Raw genomic sequence first — 24,737 nt, forward strand, 5'->3', positions numbered from 1 at the left:
CATAACCGTGATAAAATTTTGAAATAGACGGAGAGGCCGCGCTGAAAAATCTCTTTGAATTTACTAAAGCTAGATTTTTCACAGTTGATTACTGTGAGTGTGTAGAGAAACATACTGCGGTCGGTCAAGCGAAACGTAGAACAGGGGTTACTGAGAGGGTATCAAACTTGCTTTCCTACGAAGGTAATTATTTCCATTTACTAATAGTATAGTACAGTTGATCCAAAAGATGGCATAACCCAGACATCCAAAGTGAAAGTTATCCTTCAACACCAAATTGTTCTATATGGTCCACACAATGTTCAGAAAAAAGTCACACCATTTTGAGCGTCGGGTTTGGGGGGAGAGGGGGGAGAAATCGGTAAATTCGTAGTTTTTTACGTTTTTCGTCAATATTTCTAAAACTATGCGGTTTAGCATGAACAACCCTCTATACAAAATTGTTCTATATTAAATTTGAAATAAAAAAGTCCTATGCATAATCTTTCTAAAATGCATGGTTCCAAAGTTACGGAGGTAGTATAGTATAACTGGTTCAAAAAAAGGCCTAACCCAAACATCCAAAGTAAAAGTTTTCCTCCAACACCAAATTGTTTTGTATGGTCCACATATTGTTCAGTAAAAAGTTTCACCATTTTGAGCGTCCGGTTTGGATGGCAGATGGGGGAGAAGTCGGTAAATTAGTAATTTTTTACGTATTTCGTCAATATTTCTAAAACTATGCTATAGCGTAAACAATGTTATATACAAAAATGTTCTACATGAAATTTAAAACAAAAAATCTTGTATTCATAATTGTTATAACATCAACGGTTCCAGAGTTACGAAGGGTGAAATGTCGAGGTTTTCGACACTTTTTATATTTTTTGGGTAATGTATGGTATAACTATACCAAAAATCCAGACATCCAAAGTGAAAGTTATCCTCCAACACCAAATTGTTCTATATGGTCCACATAATGTTCAGAAAAAAGTCACACCATTTTGAGCGTCGGATTTGGGGGGGAGAGGGGGAGAAATCGGTAAATATAAAAAGTATCGAAAACCTCCACTTTTCACCCTCCGTAACTCTGGAACCGTTGATTTAATAACAATTATGTATAGAACCTTTTTTGTTTTAAATTTGATGTAGAACATTTTTCTATAGAACATTCTTTACGCTAAAGCATAGTTTTAGAAATATTGACGAAAAACGTAAAAAAAAACTAATTTACCGACTTCTCCCCCATCTCCCCCCCAAACCGGACGCTCAAAATGGTGTAACTTTTTACTAAACAATATGTGGACCATATAGAATAGAACAATTTGGTGTTGAAGGGAAACTTTACTTTGGATGTCTGGGTTAGGCCTTTTTTTGAACCAATTATACTATACTACCTCCGTAACTTTGGAACCGTTAATTTTTACGTTACGTTTTAAAAACGTAAGAAACTACGAATTTACAGATTTCTCCCCCCTCTCCCGCCCCAAACCCGACGCTCAAAATGGTGTGACTTTTTTCTGAACATTATATGGACCATATCGAACAATTTGGTGTTGGAGGATAACTTTCAGTTTGGATGTCTGGGTTTGGGTCTAACTATACCATACTATAAGGCTGAAAATCAGTACACACATTCTAAATTAAATATAAATAAAAGTTATTATAGTCGGTCAGCTGTATGACGGGACAGAGCCGGTCGGTCGGCCCCAATAGTCGATTGATGAAATGAAGCATTTTAGCTCGCAATTTTTTCGTCCAGCATGGATTTACTTAAAATTCTCACAGAAGGTAGGGAATAGTCCAAGGATCATTTTCTATATCATGCCGCTATTATACGCTAAAACCTTGGGGGTGGTTGCCACCCCATCTCGGGGGTGGTAACTTTTTATTACATTTTAACCATGTAATTCGATGGAAAAAGGGTTTCTAAGAAAAAAATGTTTTTTACATTTTTTTCGTAAAACTAATATTTTTCGAGTTATTCGCGCTGGAAAAAACAGTTTTTAGACGAAAAAATCGACTTTTTTAGAGGGTTTTTTGAGAATACCTCGAAAAATATTCTATATATTTTTGGCGATAAAAGTTTTTTCAAAAATGATTCTGTAGGATTTTTAAAGAGCTATTATAAGACTGTAAATTAAATTCCGTAAGATCCCTTAGTTTTTAATTGGGGCGGGTTTAAAGGGCTCGAATAAGGGGGTGTTTGTTGTAAATAGAGGTTTTAAACAGCTATATCTGGCTAACTATTCACTGTAATGAAAATCTATGCAAAGGGTAATTTTAGTGATTAAAAAAGCTACAATTTAGTAATTTATAACATTTTTTTCGTATCTTCAGTATTTTCGTAGATATTTTGAAGTAAAAAGTGAAAAATACCAAATTGCAAAAATCAATTTTTCTTTAAACTCCAATTATTCCAAAATTAGGCATTTAAATAGGTCAAACTCCTTGAGTGTATTGATAATATAAATATAAGAGTAGAGATTATAAGAGAATATAAGAGTAGAAAGTAAATATAAGTAAGAGAATTAGGAAGGTAGTTAGGGGGTTGTTTCACTGATATTTTCGTAGAGAAAAGCAGGTACCGACAATTTTTTTGATTATAAGTCGCTTAATTTTTATCCTAGAAACTTTTTATTTTTTTAAAGGTCTAATTGTATACTTGAAAAAAGATTATTTAAGTTTTCCTCGAAAAAATGCAAATTTTTCCCATTATTTGGCTTTGAATATTTCAAATTATGCATTTGACGAAAAAAGCTAACCTTTAACATGCCGTATCTCGGTTTGTATTGGTCTTAAAGATATTGTAGGAAAAGAATTTGGTTTGTGTTACTAAAAGATACAATTTCGATATCTACAGTTTTTTTTTATTAAATGCATATTTTTCGAGGTATTGTCAAAAAACCCTCTAAAAAAGTCGATTTTTTTCGTCGAAAAACTGTTATTTTCAAGCGCGAATAACTCGAAAAATATTAGGTTTACGAAGAAAATGTAAAAAACATTTTTTTCTTAGAATCACTTTTTCCGTCGAATTACATGGTTAAAATGTAATAAAAAATTCCCACCCCCGAGACGGGGTGGCAACCACCCCAAGGTTTTAGCGTATCATAGCGGCATGATACATAAAATGATCCTTGGACTATTCCCTACCTTCTGTGAAAATTTAAAGTAAATCCATGCTGGACGAAAAAATTGCGAGCCAAAATGCTTCATTTTTTCAATCGACTATTGGGGCCAACCGACCGGCTCTGTCCCGTCATACAGCTGACCGACTATAATAACTTTTATTTATATTTAATTTAGAAGGTGTGTACTGATTTTCAGCCTTAGTAAATGGAAATAATTACCTTTGTAGGAAAGCAACTTTGATACCCTCTCAGTAACCCCTGTTCTACGTTTCGCTTGACCGACCGCAGTATGTTTCTCTACACACTCACAGTAATCAACTGTGAAAAATCTAGCTTTAGTAAATTCAAAGAGATTTTTCAGTGCTGCCTCTTGGTGTATAAGAAGAGATTTTGAAAAATTGTGTAAAAACATTATTTTTTTATTAAAAACTAGTTTATTACAAGATAGGCCGCTGCTTGTAAAAGGATGGAAATTCAATAGAACTATCCGTGGTCTCTTCATAATATTCCGACAAGCATAGGACAGCAGTTGAAAAAATGTTTAGTGTAAACAGAAGGAATATTTTCTAAGCCGGGTACACATATATAGACAAGGCGAAAAAGGCGGGTTCGTTAGAAAAAATATTCCCATGAGATTTTTTTGCATAATCACATTCATGAGACATCCCAAAAAAAAGTTCAAGAAGTCGCCCACGTGAAAAGTTTTTTAACAATTTTTTTTAATCAATTTGCAAAAATCCGTGTTTTTGGCCCGTACAAATTTTTGTTAGACTTTATGGACCATTCTGGACAAAAAAGGTCTGTTGTAATTTTTCTCTAAGTTGATCGTTTTCGAGTTATAAACAATTTAAAATTGAAAAAAACGAAAAATGGCGATTTTCAAGGCTTAATAAATTGGTTAAAAGTTGTTATTATGAAATCAGAAAGTGACTAAATCAAAGTTTAAAGCCCCCCTACAAGATCCTGAAGAAATTTTTGTCATAATTTTATTACTAAGCTGTTATTTTGAAGTAATAATAATGAGCGCCAGCACGTATTAGGCGGCCGTCTATGGTGAGTGCGAGAGAGATGCCATTCCGGCAGTCCAATGGGGCATCTTACTTGCATTCACATTTATAGCCGCGTCAATACGATCTTACGGCTTATTGTTAATAATTAAAAATAACAGCTTAGTAATAAATTAATGACACAAATTTCTTTAGGATCATGTAGGGGGAGCTTTAAACTTTGATTTAGTCACTTTCTGACTTTCATACCTAATAATAATTTTTAACCGAGTTATTAAGTCTTAAAAATGGCCATTCATGCGTTTTTAAATTTTAAATTGCTTATAACTCGAAAAACATCAACTTTAGAGAAAAATTACAAGATACCTTTTTGTCCAGAATGGCCTAAGAAAGCTAAAAAAATTTGTCCAGGCCAAAAATAAAAATTTTTGCAATTTGATTAAAAAAATTGTTAAAAAAAATTTGGACCCCTTTTCTCGTGGGCAACTTCTTGAACCTTATTCTGGGGGGTATTACAAATGTGATTATGCAAAAAAATCTCATGGGAATATTTTTTTCAACGAACCCGCCTTTTTCGCCTTGTCTAATATGTGAGCTGAAAGCGAACGCTATATTCGTATAATTTGTAAGGCAAGACGAACCGCTTACAAGCTGTTCATTCGTCACTCCTCACGAACCACAGCCTGTTGGTTTTTGGGACGAACATAAAGGAATTTCGCAGTTCAATTTGAATGGCGTACGCATCGATATGGTCTCGTCCAATCGATATTGTGTGAATGACGTGTTCTTAAAGATTAGAAACGTGAAAAACACGATGTAATTAATTTTTATTTTATCTTATTATTTTTATGTTCATAAACAAATAGGTAATTGCTGTCTTTATTTACATTTAGAACGTGACTGAGATAAAATTACAAATTAAATGACTCATTTACATTAAACTTCGCACAATTTGGTTCGTAGTTGGTTCGTCGCTTTCCACGGATCGTGATGAGTTCGCTGTAAATATATTTTCAACGAACTATATGCGAGCAGTTCGCAAACAGTTCAGCTCGCATATTATGTGTACCCAGCTTTAAATTAAAATATAGATGAATCACTCTGAAATTCTAACCACATTTCTACCATCGCAAATGCCCCCTGGTACATTTCTAACCAAACCCTTCATAGATACCTAAACATCCCGTTAGTCAGCACAGTAATTCAAGAAAGAGCCAACAGACACCACGAGAAATTGGAAGGCCACCCCAACCAATTAATATTACCACTACTGCAGCCACTAAACAACAGAAGATTGCGAAGATTATGGCCCATAGATATTCGCTAAAACTGAGGTAACCGCTGGGTGATGTACCTCATAACGCCATTTTAGTGTACAATACTATACTATAGTTGATATAAGTTATTGTACTTGTTATCAAATTAACTCATAGAATATGTAATTCTGATTGTTAATAAATGCTTACAAAAAAAAAACATTTTCTACACTATAAAACCCAACAACTATTGTCTGGGCAACAACTTAGTAGCTCAACATTTATAAATCACCATTTTAAAGCTTCAAACATGTTTAATCAACTAATTACCTCCAAATTCGTACAAAGCGCTTGACCTCTTACTACTACACGAAACTTCTTAAAATAGTACATTTTTGACCTTAAATGGTTAATAATTTAAGTTCATCGAATCCACTGCAGGAAACAAAGGTTTGGGTTGTCGAGGTACATGAAACTCAAAAAAATTGTGAGATACCTGGCCAATGGTCAAACTCACGGGAATAACTTTTTTTTCTGGACTAAAGCCCTTGATCAGCTATAAAAGATCCTCATACACGATCAATGTGCCAGCAGATTTTACTGAGAAATATTTGATTTTTAATTATTGTTGAATGGGGACTACATACACATAAAGTTATCGGTACAATATGCAAAAGCATTCTTGTAATTTAATTGGAGAATATCAATTAAGGGCAATTTAATTGAAATGCTAATTTCTTGTCAAATTACTAACAATATTATCTGTAATTCCACATGCGGTATTATAGAAAATATTCATTCCTAAGATATAATTGACACGTTTTTACTTCTTCGGTATTGGTAATAACAATAAAGTTTATTGTAACTGTCTCTAAAACGAAAGTTGTTTTCACTGTCAGTTTATTGGACATATTTAATATTCTTAGGTTTATTTTTTTACATCTACCTAGAGCCAGAGGATACAGTCGAGGAAGAAAAAACAACTGATATTAAAGTAATACCAAGTATTGCCAATGTAATGGATTTAATGAGTGAATTTAAATAACAAAATGACAATTTATTTGATTTATGTGATTTTCTGTTGTGATTGTATAGTAAAACCTAAATAAATAATATTTAAAAACTTTGATTAGAAACATTAGCTAAAGAAGAAGAAGAAGAAGAAGAAGAAGAAGAAGAAGAAGAAGAAGAAGAAGAAGAAGAAGAAGAAGAAGAAGCAGAAGCAGAAGGAGAATAATAAGGAGAAAGGCAAGGAGAAGGAGAAAGAGAAGAAGGAGAAGGGGAAGGAGCCATTCACCAATGTGCCATTGGAGAAAACTTAAAAAAAAGACTCTAAAAAGAGTCAAATTAGAAAGGGATGATACATTCACAATACAAATCAAACTGAATGTATCAGCTACCATGGAGCTACTAACATTTTGCACAGAAAACACTTATTTAAGTTTACAGAAAGCCAGTCCAAACAAAACATCAGCAGAATGGAGCAGACTCTGGTTGCTAATACTAAAAAAAGAAGTCACCATCACGAATATATTGTATGCTATTATACAGATTACATACAGTAGGAAAAATGAAAGAATACCCATGAACGAACATATAAAACATGCTGTATTTTACTATCACCGTGTCACACAAAAAATTGGCCAGCGCAAGTACATGTAATAATTATTATTACATGTACTTGCGCTGGGCAATTTTCTTTGTGACACGGTGACAGAAAAATACAGCGTGTTTTATATGTTCGTTCATGGGTATTCTTTCATTTTTCCGACTCTATACAGCAGAACCCCGCAAATCCGAAATAATTGGGGGGACAGCCTGTTCGGATTCCGAAAAGTTCGGATTATCCGAAACTTAATCTAACAAATAATTCAAAGATTTCGCTGTTGTTGATTTTGAGTAGTTGCACCTGTCTCACTCTCTCCCTCTCCCACTAAGTTTCAAATAACTGCCTATCAAAAGTCTTGCTTCAAAAGAAGAAGCTTGTGCACCTGGCTTTAAATGAATATGCAAACTTTGACTCTTATGGCCTGTTGTAATGCTGCAGCAACAACGAAATACCTTTAACGATCATTGGAAAATCTAAAAAACCACGAGCCTAGAAAGACGTTAACATGAACCAACGCTTTACCTGTTTATTATAGGACCTAAAGAAAAGCCCAACTGCACTGGATGAATAGTGCACTTTTTAAGGAATGGTTTGATAAACGATTTGTTCTATCCGTTTCGAAATCCATTAAGGAAGTGGGGCTTCCCAACAGAGCCCTACTTTTCTTAGACAATGCTACATCACACGCCGGAGTCAAGGGACTTATATGTGATGAAATTAAAGCTGGTTTCCTACGAGAAAATGTGACCGCATTATTGCAACCCAGGAACCAAGGTGTTCTGCAGTTTATAAAACTGCATTATAGAAAGTTACGGACTGTATTAGAAAATGAGGAAAGTTCCACTACTCACATCATGAAAAAAATCACCGTAAAAGATATCATCTATTGATTGGCTGAGACCTGGGAGAACTGCCTTGAGACTTTAATTAGAAAATCGTGGAAGAAGTTGTGGCTAGATTTACAATTTGAAGAAGCTCCATTTTTTGTTCTGAATTTCTTTATTTTTTTCACTTTCCGTTGGTTTGGATTTGCCGAACGCTCGGATTAGCGGGGTTCGGATTTACGGAGTTCTACTGTAGAATTCACAATACATAAACACAAACACATAATACACTAACAAATAATACACTAACAAATAATACAAAACACACAAAATAATCAGAATTTTGATATCCTGAGGGCACAAACACCACCTTCAGATTTTTTTAACTAAAAGAATGGCTATTTTCTACAAGATCAAGGCCACGTAAGTCACCCGTCAGTGTTGAAGAACATAACCCGCTTAACATCTTCTTGGTTATAATTTTCGCACGTTTTTAAAACAAACTTTTTTGAAACAATTTCCGAAATGTCAAACAGCAGTTAAACATGTTATTCCAGGGTATTATAATAAGGATTTTCTCGGGACACTCAAAGATCCAGGTAGCTGATTACTTTTTTAGTTATTGTAGACCTATAGGAAGAAAACCTACCTGTTTCCTGCCTAGAGTTCGCGTCCGTTTTTTAATTATTAACAATTTAGTGCAAAAATCGCGATTTCTTCGATGTTTTGCACTCCATTCAAAAACAAAATAGTTGACATAAAATTACAAAATTCAGTTTTTTAGAACATTGAAAAACCTTCAAAACGCCGATTTTTGAAAGTTAAAAAGTTAATTTGTTGCTACGCAAACTGCAAAATAAGTAAAAATCATTATTTGTTAATAACTTTTACTAAAACAACCTTAGAACTTTAGTGTTGCACCCAAAGTTGGACATCGGGGTACTTAACAAACCCTCAAAATTTGAGACCGATCCATTAATTAGTTTAAGAGTTATTCTATTTGTTTATCCCAGAGACCTTTATTTTGCAATAAGATAAGATAGAAAATAATGAAGATAGTGCAATTCTGAGTATGCGAAATGAAAGTAGAAGAGTGATAGTATCAAAATGTATTAAAAAAAGATAAAAAATAATTAACATAATCAAAAATCCTATTGCCAAATTTTTAAAATTTTGTTGTTTATAAACATTTAGAATACCTTTAAAAATGTTGTCCGTAGAAACAATCTTTTTATATATTCGAAAAGATAGTATTTAACACGAATTTTGAAATAAAAAAATTTAGCCTGGGCTTATTTGGGACAAAGTTAGCCATATGTTTTTTTTATTCACAGCTAATTTGTTTATAATAATTAAGGAATCTCATTAACGCCATTTTAAAGAATGGGATTTGTATTTTTTCTTTTTGTTTATAAATTTATTAATTAATCAACAGTCTAATTTGTTTAAACAATTCTTGAAAAAATATTTTTTTACAAAAATCTATTTTTTTAATCGTAGTATCATTAATGATCACAGAAAAAGTTAAAGTACACTTTAATAAATAAATGATTTTTATGAGATTATTATTTATTGAAGATAATTTATTTATTAAAGTATACCTTAACTTTTTCTATGATTAATAGGGATAGTATGATTAAAATCATGAATTTTTGGAAAAAAATTATTTTTCAAAAATTGTTTAAACAAATTAGACTGTTTATTAATTAATAAATGTCTAGACAAATTGCATATTTGTAATGTACAGAAAGATTACATACAAATTAAAAAAGAACGATCAAAATATATTCAGTAGATCCAGAGATATAGAAAATGACAGTAGCTTTAAGTTGCTTTTTATAGTTTTTGAAGTCGTGCATTTGTCGGCTCCCAGCTCCCCCTTCACTTACCCGACTAGTCACCAATTAAACTACATTTTTAAAAATTCGTGTAAAATACCAGCTTTTCTAATATGTAAAATGACTTTTTCTACAGACAATATTTTTAAAGTTTTTCTAATGTTTTTAGACTACAAAATTTCACAAATTTGGCATTAAGATTTTTGACTATAATAGATAATATTTTTATCGTTTTTTAGTACATTTTGATAGTATCAGTTTTCTACTTTCATTTTGCATACTCAGAATTGCCCTATCTTCATTATTTTCTGTCTTATGTTGTTAAGTACCACAATGCCCAACTTTGGGTGAAACACTAAAGTTCTAAGGTAGTTTTTGTAAAAGTTATTGAAAGAAGATAACTTATCATGAAGATACCTTGGACAGCAAGAAAAACTAATGAAGACGTACTAAGGAGGGTCAACAAATTTGGAGAACTGCTAAAGACTGTTAAACACCGGAACATGTCTTATATGGGACATATAGTGAGAGGAAATCGATATAAAATATTACAACTAATTCTTAAAGGAAAAATAGAGAGCCCTAGAGGTGTAGGAAGAAAACAAGTTTCTTGGTTAAAAAAACATTCGTTAATGGACTCATATAATATTAAATCCAGGATAATTATTCTATATTACAGAAGATCGAGAAGCCTTCGCACTGGTGATCGCCACCGTCGCATAGTTCTGATCTGGCACATGAAGAAGAAGAAGATATAAAAACAGAGCATATAAAAAATATAGCAGATATAAATTTGTGAAAAATATTGGTTATTTTTGTGCGCTGAAAATTTTTACTTTTGGTTCTAAGTCGCCTCACCCGACCGTTCCTGCAGTTTAGTTTTTCTATACGCTGCGGGACGGTCAAAAATAATAGGGAGTTTTTGTTGCTACGTAACGTACGCATCTCCGTATACGTAAAGCAACTAACGTGTCGTAGAGGATGAATGTTAAAATAGGTAGTTTTTGTAACTGCCTTAACGTAACGTAAAGCAAATCGTAGTCATTTTTAAATTCCGTTGACATTTAAAAAAATAAAACAATGTTCACACAATATACAATTAATATACAAATGTAAAAAAAGATAAATGAATGATGAAATTGTATGGTTTTAATTGCTTCTATTTAAATATAAAAATATTATTTTTCCAAGGTTAAAATTTTTTTATTTTTGTTTATACCTACTTTTTAGTTGTAAATTATTGTATACCTACATCAGAATTCCAGTAGGTATAATGTAAATAGTGTGGTAATATTTATTTGAAAATTTTACTGAAACTAGGTCATTTGTTTATCTAGTTATTAATTGTGGTGATCACTGTATTTCTTAAATTAATACAAGATTTGTTTATTTTGCTTTATTAATAGTAGTCCTGTCGCCAGGGGAGGTACAACGGCCTTCTTAATTCAGATGGACTTACCCAAGTTTTTTTTATGTATTTTGGCCCGTAGAGCACGAATTTTTTGGGTAACAGTTGATCCGGATGTCGATAAGATTGTTATAAACAAAGAAGTTGAGGAATTACATAACAACGATTTCTCGCACAACAAAACATTTTTTTGTATTTTTTGGGTCATTCTAACCAAAAAATATTCCTACAAGTTTTTTCGTAGGATGCATAGTTTTCGAGATAAACGCGGTTGAACTTTCAAAAAATCGAAAAATTGCAATTTTTGAACCCGAATAACCTTTGAATAAAAAATAAAATAGCAATTCTGCTTACCGCCTTTAAAAGTTTGAGTCAAATTATATCTGTTTTGAATATTTGCATTGCTAAAAATTTATTTTTTGATTGTTAAAAAAAGCTATAAACACGTAGTGTTTCCCGTGCCTAATATATGCGTTTTAATGCATGCTACGTAGAAATAGCCCCGCTTGCACTTTTACCTCTTCTACCTACTCGTTCGATTTTACATGAGAAATCATTGAAAACATCACTCAAGCACTAGGTGTTTATAGCTTTTTTTAACAATAAAATAATAAATTTTTAGCAATACAAATAATTAAAACCGATATAATTTGACTTGAACTTTCAAATGCGGTAAGCAGAATTGCTATTTTATTTTTTAATCAAAAGTTATTCGGGTTCAAAAATTGCAATTTTTCGATTTTTTTAAAGTTCAACCGCGTTTATCTCGAAAACTATGCATGCTACGAAAAAATTTGTAGGAACATTTTTTGGTTAGAATGGCCCAAAAAATACAAAAAAATATTTTGTTTTGCGAGAAATCGCTCTTATGTGATTCCTCAACTTCTTGGTTTATAACAATCTTATCGACATCCGGATCAACTGTTACCCAAAAAATTCGTATTCTACAGGTCAAAATACATAAAAAAACTTGGGTAAGTCCATCTGAATACAGGAGGCCGTTGTACCCCCCTGGCGACAGGACTATAGACAACTTAAAAACAATAAAATTTTAAATCTATTATGAAGTTCCAATTTCCAATTACAAACACAGAATAATTTTACTCAAATAGAGTAAACCAATAATTAATATAACCTTAAAATGTTTATAAACGGGTAGTACGCTGATGAAATGTTCATTTGGTAGGTAATCGGGCAAGATCCTCGTGTGTATTCGGTGACTTTCGGCTCGATAGGGATGCGTATGAACCTAACGTACCAGCCCGTAACCTTAGGTAATACGTATCGCGATACGGGAGTTCAACCATTAATGCGCAAGCGTATATGTCAAAAAGATGCGTTACGTTTACGTATTTGTGTGCACAAAAACTCCCTGAATGTTCGGTTTATGTTATTTTCATCATCACGTAGCGCTACAACCCTGGGTGGGTCCTGGCTGACTGTACAACTTTCTTCTAATTTGTTCGGCCTTCCATCAACCTAGGGTCAAATGGAATGTTCATTTTTCGGAGATCTAATTGGATGTTATCTCTCCATCGCATACTGGGACGTCCGAGTGGTCTTTTGCTTGTAGAAATCTTCTCACATACCAGTCTTACAAGTCACTCGTTATGAAGTCTGCACGTTTATCTTATATTATTGAACATATAGTACAGTAACCGCCAATTGTGTAAAAAGTGCGAACAGATTTCTTTTAAAAAATGTTATAAATCATTATTTGCAATTTAACATTTATAGGTTACCAAACATCCTTTATACACTTAAATAAAATTAAAATCCAGCCATTACACGAATTATTTCGTTTGACCTTCATGCTAGGAAATGCTCGAACCCATTGTTGTGTAAAAATGAGTTTCGTGAGTTAACAACTAGTCGTAGTCGAGGTTCGAGGTGTATAAAGCATAGCTGAAGTAATCCCAATTCTAGTCCTAATTGTTATATAATTCGTTATACACTCGCACTCGCCTCTTCCTCCTACAAAGGTTTTATAGCTCAAGGCGCACAGGTCTAGGTCAAAAGGTAAAAATAAAACACCTACTCACTCACAACATTTAACTACGGATGTGAATCGAACATGCTAAAGTTCTAGTTATCGCGAAATTTTTACACCAAGTGCAACAGGATATACGGCCAGAAAAGTTTAAAATCACAAGAGATTTATAAAGTCTGCCTAGTAGTCCAGGGCGCATCTGTTTTGAGATGGACGTTGAGAGGTGACTCAAATTTTTTTGCAGAAATTGCTTGAAAATAAATCAAATAATATTATTTGAGTTATCCTCCCTCCCAAAAAGGTCCGGAACATTGTTTAAATAATCAAAATGTCAAAAATTGGAGGAAAAATTCGATTTTTTTCTTGGTTTTTTGATTATAACTTTAAAAGTATTCATTTCCGAGAAAAGTTGTACTGACATAAAAGTTGTGTAATTAAATCTCCTACAATATAGAATTGGTTAAAAATTTTAAAAATAGTCACCCTAGTTGCAAAATAGCAATAATTGCGAAAAAACCATACAAAAACAAGTATTCGCATTTTACGTTTTCAACCATTTATGCTACATTTAGGACCTTCATATTTCACCCAGAAAAACTTTCTAATACCGTAAAAAAATGTTGTAAATTTCATTAAGATCCGTTCAATAGATTTTGCAAAATAATTTTTGCAATCCAGCTTTCGCAAAAAAAATTCATTTTTTCAAAATGTTACAGGACTGAAAATAAAGCAGATAGCAAGTTGAAATTTTTTTTGCTTATAGAAGTGTACTGTACCTTTCATTTTCAATTTTCAAAATTAAAATCGATTAATTACCACGGCGTCAGAAAATTTTTGAAATAAACAATAATTTTTGGTGCTACGCGCAGGACAGCGGTGTTCGATTCACACAAGCTGATTTCCACCAAAATTTCTTCCAATCTTTATCTAATATATTATTTTCTTACTCTATATTTTGTTGTATTTTAATATTTTAATTCCACAAAAATCAAACTAATTTTATTATTGTTTGTGAAATATTGTTTAAACAATAGCATATGTTTAAAAATAATAAACTTTTATTATTTAAGTTAAAATATATGAACAAAGAAAGTTTTTGCTAATAAAAGTGTTATTTCAAAGGATAGAGTATGTGTTTTTATTTTGCAATAAACAAATTTATTTATTTTTATCGAAATGTAATAAAAATTAAAATGTATCAATCACTATCAAAGGTCATTGGAATGCCCAATCGGAGCAAACTATCCGCTGTCCTGCGCGTAGCACCAATAATTAATGTTTATTTAAAAAAATTCCTGACGCCGTGGTGTTAATCGATTTTAATTTTGCAAAATTGCAAATGAAAGGTACAGTACACTTCTATAAGTAAAAAAATTTTCAACTTGCTATTTGTTTTATTTTCAGTCCTGTAACATTTTGAAAAAATGAATTTTTTTTACGTAAGCTGGATTGCAAAATTTATTTTGCAAAATCTATTAAACTGATCTTAATTAAATTTACAGAATTGTTTTACTGCATCATAAAGTTTTTCACGGTGAAATATGAAGGTCCTAAGTGTAGCATAAATGGTTGAAAAACGTAAAATGCGGATACTTGTGTTTGTATGTTTTTTTCACAATTATTGCTATTTTGTAACAAGGGTGACTATCTTTTAAACTTTTAACTAATTCTATATTGTAGGAAATTTAATTACGCAACTTTTATGTCAGTACAAGTTTTCTCGGAAATAAATACTTTTAAAGTTATAATCAAAAAACGAAGAAAAAAATCGAATTTTTCCTTAATTTTTTGACATTTTGATTATTTAAACAATGTTCCGGACTTTTTTGAGAGGGAGGATAACTCAAATATTATTATTGGATTCATTTTCAAGCAATTTCTGCAAAAAGATTTGAGTCACCTCTCAACGTCCAAATGTACTAATATTTTTACAAATGCGCCCTGGTCTATAGAAAATATTCAGGAAAGAGAGAGAACCAAATTATAATTTTTCTATATATTATACTATACCCTGCACGTCAGAGAAAACAGGTTACCCACAAAATTTAGAAAATTTTATATTTTTTCATATATTTCTCCATACTTTTTAAATTCGTTTTATGTTAATTAAATAATAGTTATTTATGTACCATGTCAGTAAAGTTACTCTTTATCGAACGAGTCTGATATTATGAGCAGAGCGAGCGTTAGCGAGTGAGGCGAATAACAGACGAGTTCGATAAAGAGTCTTTACTGACGTGGTGCATACAACATTTTATCAATAATCATAAAAAACATTAACACTTACTTAACACTTACTTAATTACATCCTAATGAAAAAAGAGTGTGTGTACTTGGTACGCACGTAAGACGTTATACTTCTACTATTATAATTTCAACGAAATAAATATATTTTAAACAGTTTAATCGTATTTTTATTTATATAATATTAAACCAATTTTAACACTTAAAATAAAATACCAAAAATTAAAAATACCGTTAATAGTTACGTTATTGTTTATGAAGTGTAGCCTTCGCAGCGCAGTTGCTTTTCCCTTGATGAATAGTAGAAAATCTAAATAAACATATTTGCTAACAAATATTATCATTAATATCTGTCACCGTCCTATATATAATCGAATTAACAAAAACACAATTTCATAATATATTTGCAATAATACAAAACTTAAAAGATTTAAGAATTTTATTAATTTTAGACGAAATAAAAATTTTGTATGACCGTAATGACGATGACAGAATGTTTTTGCATGATGGCTGATTTCGATGTTCAATCGATAGTTGTTCAAGTAATCAACATTGAATAAGTACCTAATTACTAAATCTGTAAAGTTTCGATTTATGCTTTATGAATATAATTGCAAAATACTGCAGAATTTCACTTTCTGACATAAGTTTAATTAATAATAATGTAAATTTTGTACAATATTTTTAATAATTAACGTTAACAAATTTTAAGTTCACTCAAATAAATAATCGATTACTGCCATCGACAGCTTACATTCAATCTCAGTTAATTTGATTAATCGCGGCAGGTAAAGTAAAATTCTTCTTTCAGTACAATAAAGTGTTACTTTACTGCCGCAAATGGCGTCAAATGAGTACAATAATGAATGACTTTAGTGACGGTTGGCGATAAAATGAATTATTGCGTTTCCTGAGAAGCTAGACTGAGCCTTCAAAGAGAATAAACAAATTCGCTAAACCTATTCAATCATCAAAAAACTTCTCAGAACTCGTTATTTACGAATCAACGAAGTTTTGCGAAATTGATTGTAAATATTGAGAACTGTGTGAACTATTGTAAAGTAAATTAGCTCAGCCGAGATTCATTTGTAGGGATGCCTCTTGTCACCACTGCTTTTCAACGTTTACTCCGAAATGATTTTCAGAAAAGCTCTTTCTGAAAAACAAGAAGGAATACTTATGAACGGTGAAGTCATCAATAATTTGCGATATGCGGACGATACAGTACTCCTAGCTTCTAGTCAAGAAGATCTGCAAACACTACTTGATAGTGTCGTTGAGAGTTGTAGGGAGACAGGTCTGGATCTGAACATACGGAAAACCAAAATACTCGTAATAAGTAAACAGCAGCATATAAAACCGTCTATATATGTAAATAATACCAAACTTGAGCAAGTTGATAAAGTCGTTTACCTTGGAAAGCAACTAAATTGTAACGTAGAAAGTCACGGCGAAATTAGATCTAGGATAGAGCAGGCTAGAGCCGCTTTTAGAAGGATGTCCAAGGTGTTATGTAACAGAGACCTAAAATTGGCATTGAGGATCCGCCTACTTCGCTGCTACGTGTTCTCGGTCTTACTTTATGGTGTCGAGTCCTGGACTGTGAATAAAATCGATCTAAATCGCCTTTCGAAATGTGGTGCCAAACAAGAATTTTAAAAGTTTCCTGGGTGGAGGAGATTCGAAACTCCACAATACTAGAACGTCTCAGCAAGACTACTGAGATCATAAAAAGCATCAAGCAGAGAAAGCTGGAGTACTTCGGTCATGTAATGAGAGGTCCCAAATATAGGTTGCTACAAAATATTATGCTAGGAAAAATAGCAGGCAAACGCAGTCCAGGACGAAGAAGACCCTCAGGGTTGAAGAACTTGCGAGATTGGTATGGTGTTGATACAAGCATGCTATTTAGGGTGGCAGTGAATAAAATTAAGATAGCTATGATGGTAACCAACGTTCTGAAAGGACATGGTACATGAAGAAGAAGAAGATATTCATTTTGACAGGTTCCGAGTACGAAACATACAACACAAAAATGTCTACCTCACACTATTAACTGCTCAAATCAACGTAACCTTTCATTAAAAAAGAAGAATTATTGGAAATAGTGGGAGGGTACATTACTCTCATAAAATTTTGTGGAATTTATTTCTTTATAACATTTTTATTTTGTACAATAAATAATTTTCTCATTTGTTGTCAATACATTATATTGGTGTAAATAAATAATTATTGATTGGCGTAAGGTTTATGTTATTTATATCTGTTTACTATAAATAATATTGGCTATGAGCAGGTATGTTCGGTTGTGTAGTAATTTCCAGTCACGTCTAGCAACCTAACTTTCGAAAAATAAATTACTAATATCACTATACTAAATTTACAATCAAGATGCAGTAGAAATAAACAAACCAAAAACGTTAAATGCTCCTAGGAGCACTCCCGAATCCTAATTTACAATGTATGTATATACATTGTAAATTAGTACATACATTCTTTCACGGTTTTTGCCGTCAATTTTAAAGAACCGCTTGGATTAACATGAAATTTGGCATACGCATAGCAACATGTTAACGAAAAAAGTGATATTGTGCATATGTGTGCTTTTGCCCTAGGGGTGAATTTCACCGCCTGTCGGGGGTGAAAAAATATATGTCCGAAATAAGTCCGGAAATAGATAAACTGACTAATTCTAAACAACTTTTGTTCTATCGAGTTTTTTCACCAAGTCAATACTTTTCGAGTTATTTACGAGTAAACTTGTTCATTTTTCAATAATATAACCACGTTTTTAGACGGTTTTTCGCAAATAACTTAAAAAGTAAGTATTTTGTCGGAAAATTCATTTTTAGCAAAAATATAGCCTATAAAAAAGTGAAAAAAAATGATGTATATATTAGGTCTCTATACTTAGCAGAAGCAGAGTTATAGCTAATGAAAAATAGGTTCATATTCGTCAAATTCCAAATCGACTATTTTAACTTGAAATATCCAAAAAACAAAGCACTTTTTGGGGAAAACTCAATTCAACTTTTTTAAAGTGTTTAAAAAAGCTTTATTTTTGTTTTATAAAAAACATTTCTAGCATCAAAAGTAAACAAGTTACGCTCAAAATAAAGTTGCTCCCTTTTGTTTTGGCAAAAAAAATCAGGAAGATCAACCCCTAATTAGCAACATAAATGATATTAATCATTATCGCTTCACAAGTTAATTTACTTATGTTGTGTTTATATGATCTGTAAGTTTCATCGGTTCAAAGTACTCATTTTTGATAAAAATTGGTTTTGAAGTAAAATTTTCAAAATTTTTAATTTTGGAGAAAATGCAATTTTTCAAAATAACTAAAAAATTGTTAGAGATACCAAAAATCTGAAACAATAAAAAAGTCGGAATAGTTTTTTATTAATAACCCTCGTAATATTAATGATTTAAATTGAAATATTTGAATTCAGGGACGAAAGGGTTAACTCATAATAAAGAAGAATAAAGAGGCTTCGAAAACAGCTTTTTTGAAGAATGTTTTAATAAGTGTGGACATCCCTGTAAAATTGATTCCCCTGGTGTACAAGAAAAATGTAATTTACCGATTTTACTGTGCCTAAGAGAACAATGCTATACATAAAGTTGGTATAGGATAACACTTCTTTATCAAAGTATATAATATATTAGTATTTTAGGTTAGAGCAGAGCAAAGTTCCTCACTAAGTATGTTTTGGGCAGATTATAATATAATTTTCTAACAAAAACAAGTTATCTACCGATTAATAATAGCCTGACTAAAAATGAAAACTTTCAAAATAAATTTTTTAAATGTCCGTAAACCGGTGACGTGAGTCTGAAAGACTCATGCGAAATTAAATAGCATTCTCAATTTTGAGGAGGGTTGCTATGGATATTCATCCACTAAACGCCCTCCGTAGTTCACAAACAAAGTCGTATTCATGTATGTTTATCCGTTCGCGAAGAGACATTATTGCAATCTGTCAGACTCATCGTCACCGTAGGGTGAGACTCATCTTTTTGGTCAAATGTGAACCCAAACAATTTTACTTCTTTTTGTATAAAATCTAAGGGATAATCAGTTGAGTAGATTACGATCTATTAGTGTAAGACTCCAAAATCTGAAGGGGAATGATTATATTGTCCAAGAGCGAAATATTATAAAATATTAGACATGAGTACAATCAAAGCTCTCGCTATGCGGGGTTCTATTCAAATCCCTAGAATGAAAGGATTTTATGAAGACATTGGCCCACAACTGAACTGAATTACACATTTGAAAATATTGTACAATGGTATAAAATAAATTGCATATTCTTATTTAGATTATTGTAGAATATTTTTAAAGATATAAATTACTTAATATAACAGCAAGAAAGCTTTGGATGCTAAATTTGCAGTTACTAAAGCATCATGGGCACCTATTCGGTTGTGAAGATTAGGTCCTAAAACCACAAAAAGTTAAGTTTTCTATTTTAGTGGGAATTTTCCATTTTTTAATTTAATTTTCCATTTCCAAAAATCGTTTTTTCCGACTATAGCGCCATCTACCCATAATTCGAAAAAATGTCTCAAATAAAAGTTACTTATTTTTACGTCTTCTTCTTTTGCGTGCGACTAGGATTACTCCTGTTTGCCTGCCTCTTATTCTGTTTCAGTTGTTGTTGACTGTACATTGTCTTTCCACCTTTTCGGCGGCCTTCCAACGGGTCTTCTGCTATACGGCTTGTTGTTTTTACAGATGTTCGCTAGTCTATCTGGTTCGATCCGGTTTACATGTTTGTTCGAGTTTTTCTTTCTTGTTTTTATCCACCTGTTAATATTTTGAATTTTGCATTGTTCGCGTATACTTCGTTCTTCCACATTCCGAAGCATTTGTGGAGTGATTCGTAGCTATTCGTTGACACTTTGTTGACGTAAATCTATTAAAGATACGGATGGTGTTCTACAGATTTTACTTTTTAGCTCACAAAAAAATCCAAAAATCCAAGAGAGACAAATCTAATGAGGCCATTTGATCCTCTCCTCCCAATCCAATGTCATTTAAAATTTTGTAAAGGTAAAGGTTTGACAGGTAAACAACTGGTACCACCTGTTACCACCAATCACCAAAAATACCAGCCCATACATTTAATTTTTGCGGTTGCTGTGTATGCACCTCGTGGAAAATCATGGGGTTTTAATCAGACCATTAAGGACAGTTGTGCCCATTTACAGACAGTTTATGAAAAGAATGCCTTCATCAGAGGAAAAAATATTAAAGCGAAACTGTGGTCATTGGTGAATATATGGTGAACCTAGGTGAATGTGCTGTAAGACTGCCTCTTCACCAAGATTATTAACTACATGCCCTTCAGTTTCTCGTTTTTTATTACCAACATTAGTTCAGAGAAATAAGGAAAAAAATATCCTGTTGGTGACACAACCCCCTCCAAGCCGAAACCAAATTTTTTGATTAGTATGGACATCTATAATAATAACCTATATGTCTCCTGCAGCCGATTTTGATGATATACATAGGTATAAACAAATGAAGATCAAAAAACGCTAAATTTTCGCTTTTTTCGTCGATTACCAAAAAGTTAAGCTTTTTAAACACATTTGGTAGTAAGAAACTTATAAAAAACTTCAATACGGCAATCGCTGAATATGTCTATCCTCATTGATTGCTTAGAAAATTGGAAAATAAGTCATAAATCTTGAGTTTATATAAATATTCATAACTTATGTAAAAATTAACTAAGAATCTTCTTATTAAACGGAATGCTGAGACTTCTGGTGCTTAAATTATACCCTAAATTTCAAAGCAATTGGTCAAATAGTTTAAAAGTTATTTAATTAATTAAAAAAAATGACAAAAAATAATTCTTAATATTGCAAAATTATTTTGCAAGAACATGTCGATTTTTTGCTTATAACCAATTAGAGTAACTTTTTAACCATAACCCGTAGAAAAATTATTTTTTCATATTTAGAGAGACTGAATTTTTATACAAATTTAAAAAAAGAAAAAATTGTCCCAGCACAATTAGGGACGAAGTTGGTCCCCTTTTTTTTTCACAGCAGCTTTCTTTATAACAATTACGAAATAAAATCAGTCACATTTGAAATAACATACTTCAAAGTTTTAATGTACTAAATATAAAAAATATTTACTTTCAAACAAATCGTCCACAAAGCTTCAAAATGTGACCCTTAAAATCGGCCGGTCTTGAAACTTGGGAGATCGATGAGAAGGGGGAAGGAACTGTTAGCTGTATCTCTGGTTCTCGCCTATGGATTTCGACGTTTCTTTTTTTAATTCGTATGTACTTTTTGCGTACAGTACGAATATGCATTATTTAAATAAATAAATTGTTATATATACCATCAAATTTGTTTAAACAATTTTTTTTCAAATTTTTTTAATAATATTTGAAGTAATTTTAATCACAAAACATAAATATTTATGAATAATGTAATAATACATCGTTTTTAATTAATCTTAGTAATAATTTAAAGTATGAAAAACAAATTATCCCATTCAATTGTTTCTAAAAATAGTATTGGTCTATGGAAATCAAAAAATCTCAAATTAACTAGGTTTTATTTTTTTACTAAACATGCTATTAGATGAATGAAATGCTGAAGTTACAGAACCATCAACAAGAGATACACGTAATTGATTGGGGTTGGAAATTCAGCTAAGAACAGTTAGTACCGATACGATCAACAGATCTTTATACCAGATATTTTATTAACATAAACTACCTGCTCTTGAAAAACTGGTTGCACTGATATAAATATTTTATGGACTTCGATAACCAAAACCTCTATCTTTCTCTGTTATCTATTTTGAAGTTTCTTTTTTTTATCTATATGTACTCTGCGTACGTTACGGATAGGTTTTTTTGTTAATAAAGTGGTTATTTAATTAACTATGTAAATTGTGTAAACAATTTTTGGAAATTCTTTTACGATATTTTTAGGATGACTTTGTTGGCAATCATAGGAGTAGATCATATGCCCTTGAATTTACAATAACTTATAATAAATAGGTAACTGATAATTGTTACGTTTTTCATAAAAATACAAGTAATCCTAGATAAATCTCCTTTTATTTTATTTTAATAGTCTTGTTATCATACCAAAATGTCTAAAATATCTTAATTTTTGTTTTTTTTACAATCTTAAAATTATAACTTTCAATGTTGTAAGATACAATTATTACAATATTGTAGAAAATTTCTACAAATACTTTTGTTCTTTTTGTCCTCTCTCTAATTTTGTTACATTTCATTTTTCATTTATCTAGTAGCATGTTTATCAAGAAATAAAACCTAGTTTATTTAAGATTTTTTATTTTCAATTCAATATTATAAACCAATGTTAGTTTTAGTAATGATTGAATAGGATTAGTATAATATATTAATTATAAATAATATTTACGTATTACAATAAAAGTTACATAAATATTATTTAAAAAAACTGAAAAAAAATGTTTAAACTTTGATGATGTATATAACAATTAATTTATTTAAATAATGCATATTCGTAATGTACGTAAAAAGTACATACAAATTAAAAAAAGAAACGTCGAAATAAATAATCGAGAACCAGAGATACAGTTAACAGCTCCTTCCCCCTTCTCATCACTATCCCAAGTTTAATGGCCGATTTTAAGGGCCACATTTTTAAGCGTTGTGGACGATTTCCTTGAAAGGAAATCTTTTTTATATCCGGTACATTAAAAATTTGAAATATGTTCTTTCAAATGCGGCTAATTTTATTTCTTAATTGTTATAAACAAAGCTGCTGTGAATTAAAAAAAGAAGAGGGTTAACATCGTCCCTAATTGTCCTAGGACAATTGTTTTTCTTTCTAAATGTGTATAAAAATTCAGTCTTTCTAAATACGAAAAAATTATTTTTCTACGGGTAAGCCCGGCCGCACATCAAAGAAACATGAAACGTAAATTACGTTTCATGGAAATAAACCACTGCTAAACAAATATATATCCGGCCATTTATGAGACTCTCCGAAAATAAAAATGTGTCATGAGCATGAATCACACTCGTTTCATTAGTAGGCGTACTTTGAGATTTTTTTAGCAGTGTTTTCTTTTCATGAAACATGTTTTTCGTTTCATGTTTCATGTTTTTCGTTTCATGTTTCTTTGGTGTGCGGCTTGGCTAACAGTTCAAAAGTTATTCTAATTGCTTATAAGCAAAAAATCGACATGTTATTGAAAAATAATTTTACATTAATTAAAATTATTTTTTATCATTTTTTTTAATCAAGTTAATAGTATAAATCTTCTTCTTCCATAAACTGTCCGAAGTATTACTGTAACCTCATCATTTTATGACTTATAGAGTTGCAAAAAAAAATTAATTTGGGATAAACAAATTAAATAACTATTAAACGATTTGACCACTTGCTTTGAAATTTAGAATATAATTTAAGCATCAGAAGTCCCAGCATTACGTGTAATAAGAATGTTCTAACTTAATTTTTGCATAAGTTATGAACATTTATAAAATCTCAAAATTTATGACTTATTTTGCAATTTTCTAAGCAACAAATAAGGATAGAGGTATGCAGCGAACGTTATATTAAAGTTTTTTATATGATTTATGAGTTTCTTACTCTCAAATTTGTTTAAAATGGTTCACTTTTTAGTAATAGACGAAAAAAACGAAAATTTACCGTTTTTTGATCTTCATTTGTTTATAACTATGTATATCATCAAAATCGGCTGCAGGAAACATATAGGTTATTAATATAGATGTCCATACTACTCAAAAAATTTGGTTTCGGCCTGGAGGGGGATGTGTCACGAGAAAAATCTTATTTCTCTGGACTACATATCCAGCTTCATGTGATTCAAGCGCGCTTCATTAGTTTACCAATTTAAACGTCGACAAAGAGAGATAGAAAATATATAATAATGCAAAGGAAAGAGAACACAGTTGGCACCCCAAAAGTACTATAAAATTAATAAATATTTACTTTTATGATAAAATCGGTCGGACCATCATGTCCGACCGATGGACCATCATGTCCGACATATAAAGGTACACCGCCAGCGTGGGCGATAGATATTTTAAAAAGTTGGTTAATTCATACAATGATAAAAATCTCAACACAACGTAGTTAGGTCACTCCATAGTAAAATTACCACGGACTGACCGTAGCTCAATCGGAAGGGTGGGCGCTTTAGCACCTGTAGGTTAAATTTCTTTGAACCGAGACATTTTACCGACAATTCACGGGAAAACGCGCGACGCTTTACAGGAAAATAAAAATAGGGTACAGAAGCGATAAATTCGGTTCGATATTAGGGAGCGTTCAAGTATTACGTAACGCGATTTTTAAAGATTTTTGATCCCCCCTCCCCCCTACGTAACGCACTGTAATGGGCGTTTAACTATTACGTAACGCCATTTTTGAAGATTTTTGACCCCCCCAA

Source organism: Diabrotica virgifera, chromosome 1, assembly GCF_917563875.1.
Source record: "Diabrotica virgifera virgifera chromosome 1, PGI_DIABVI_V3a".
Classification (NCBI taxonomy): Eukaryota; Metazoa; Arthropoda; class Insecta; order Coleoptera; family Chrysomelidae; genus Diabrotica; species Diabrotica virgifera.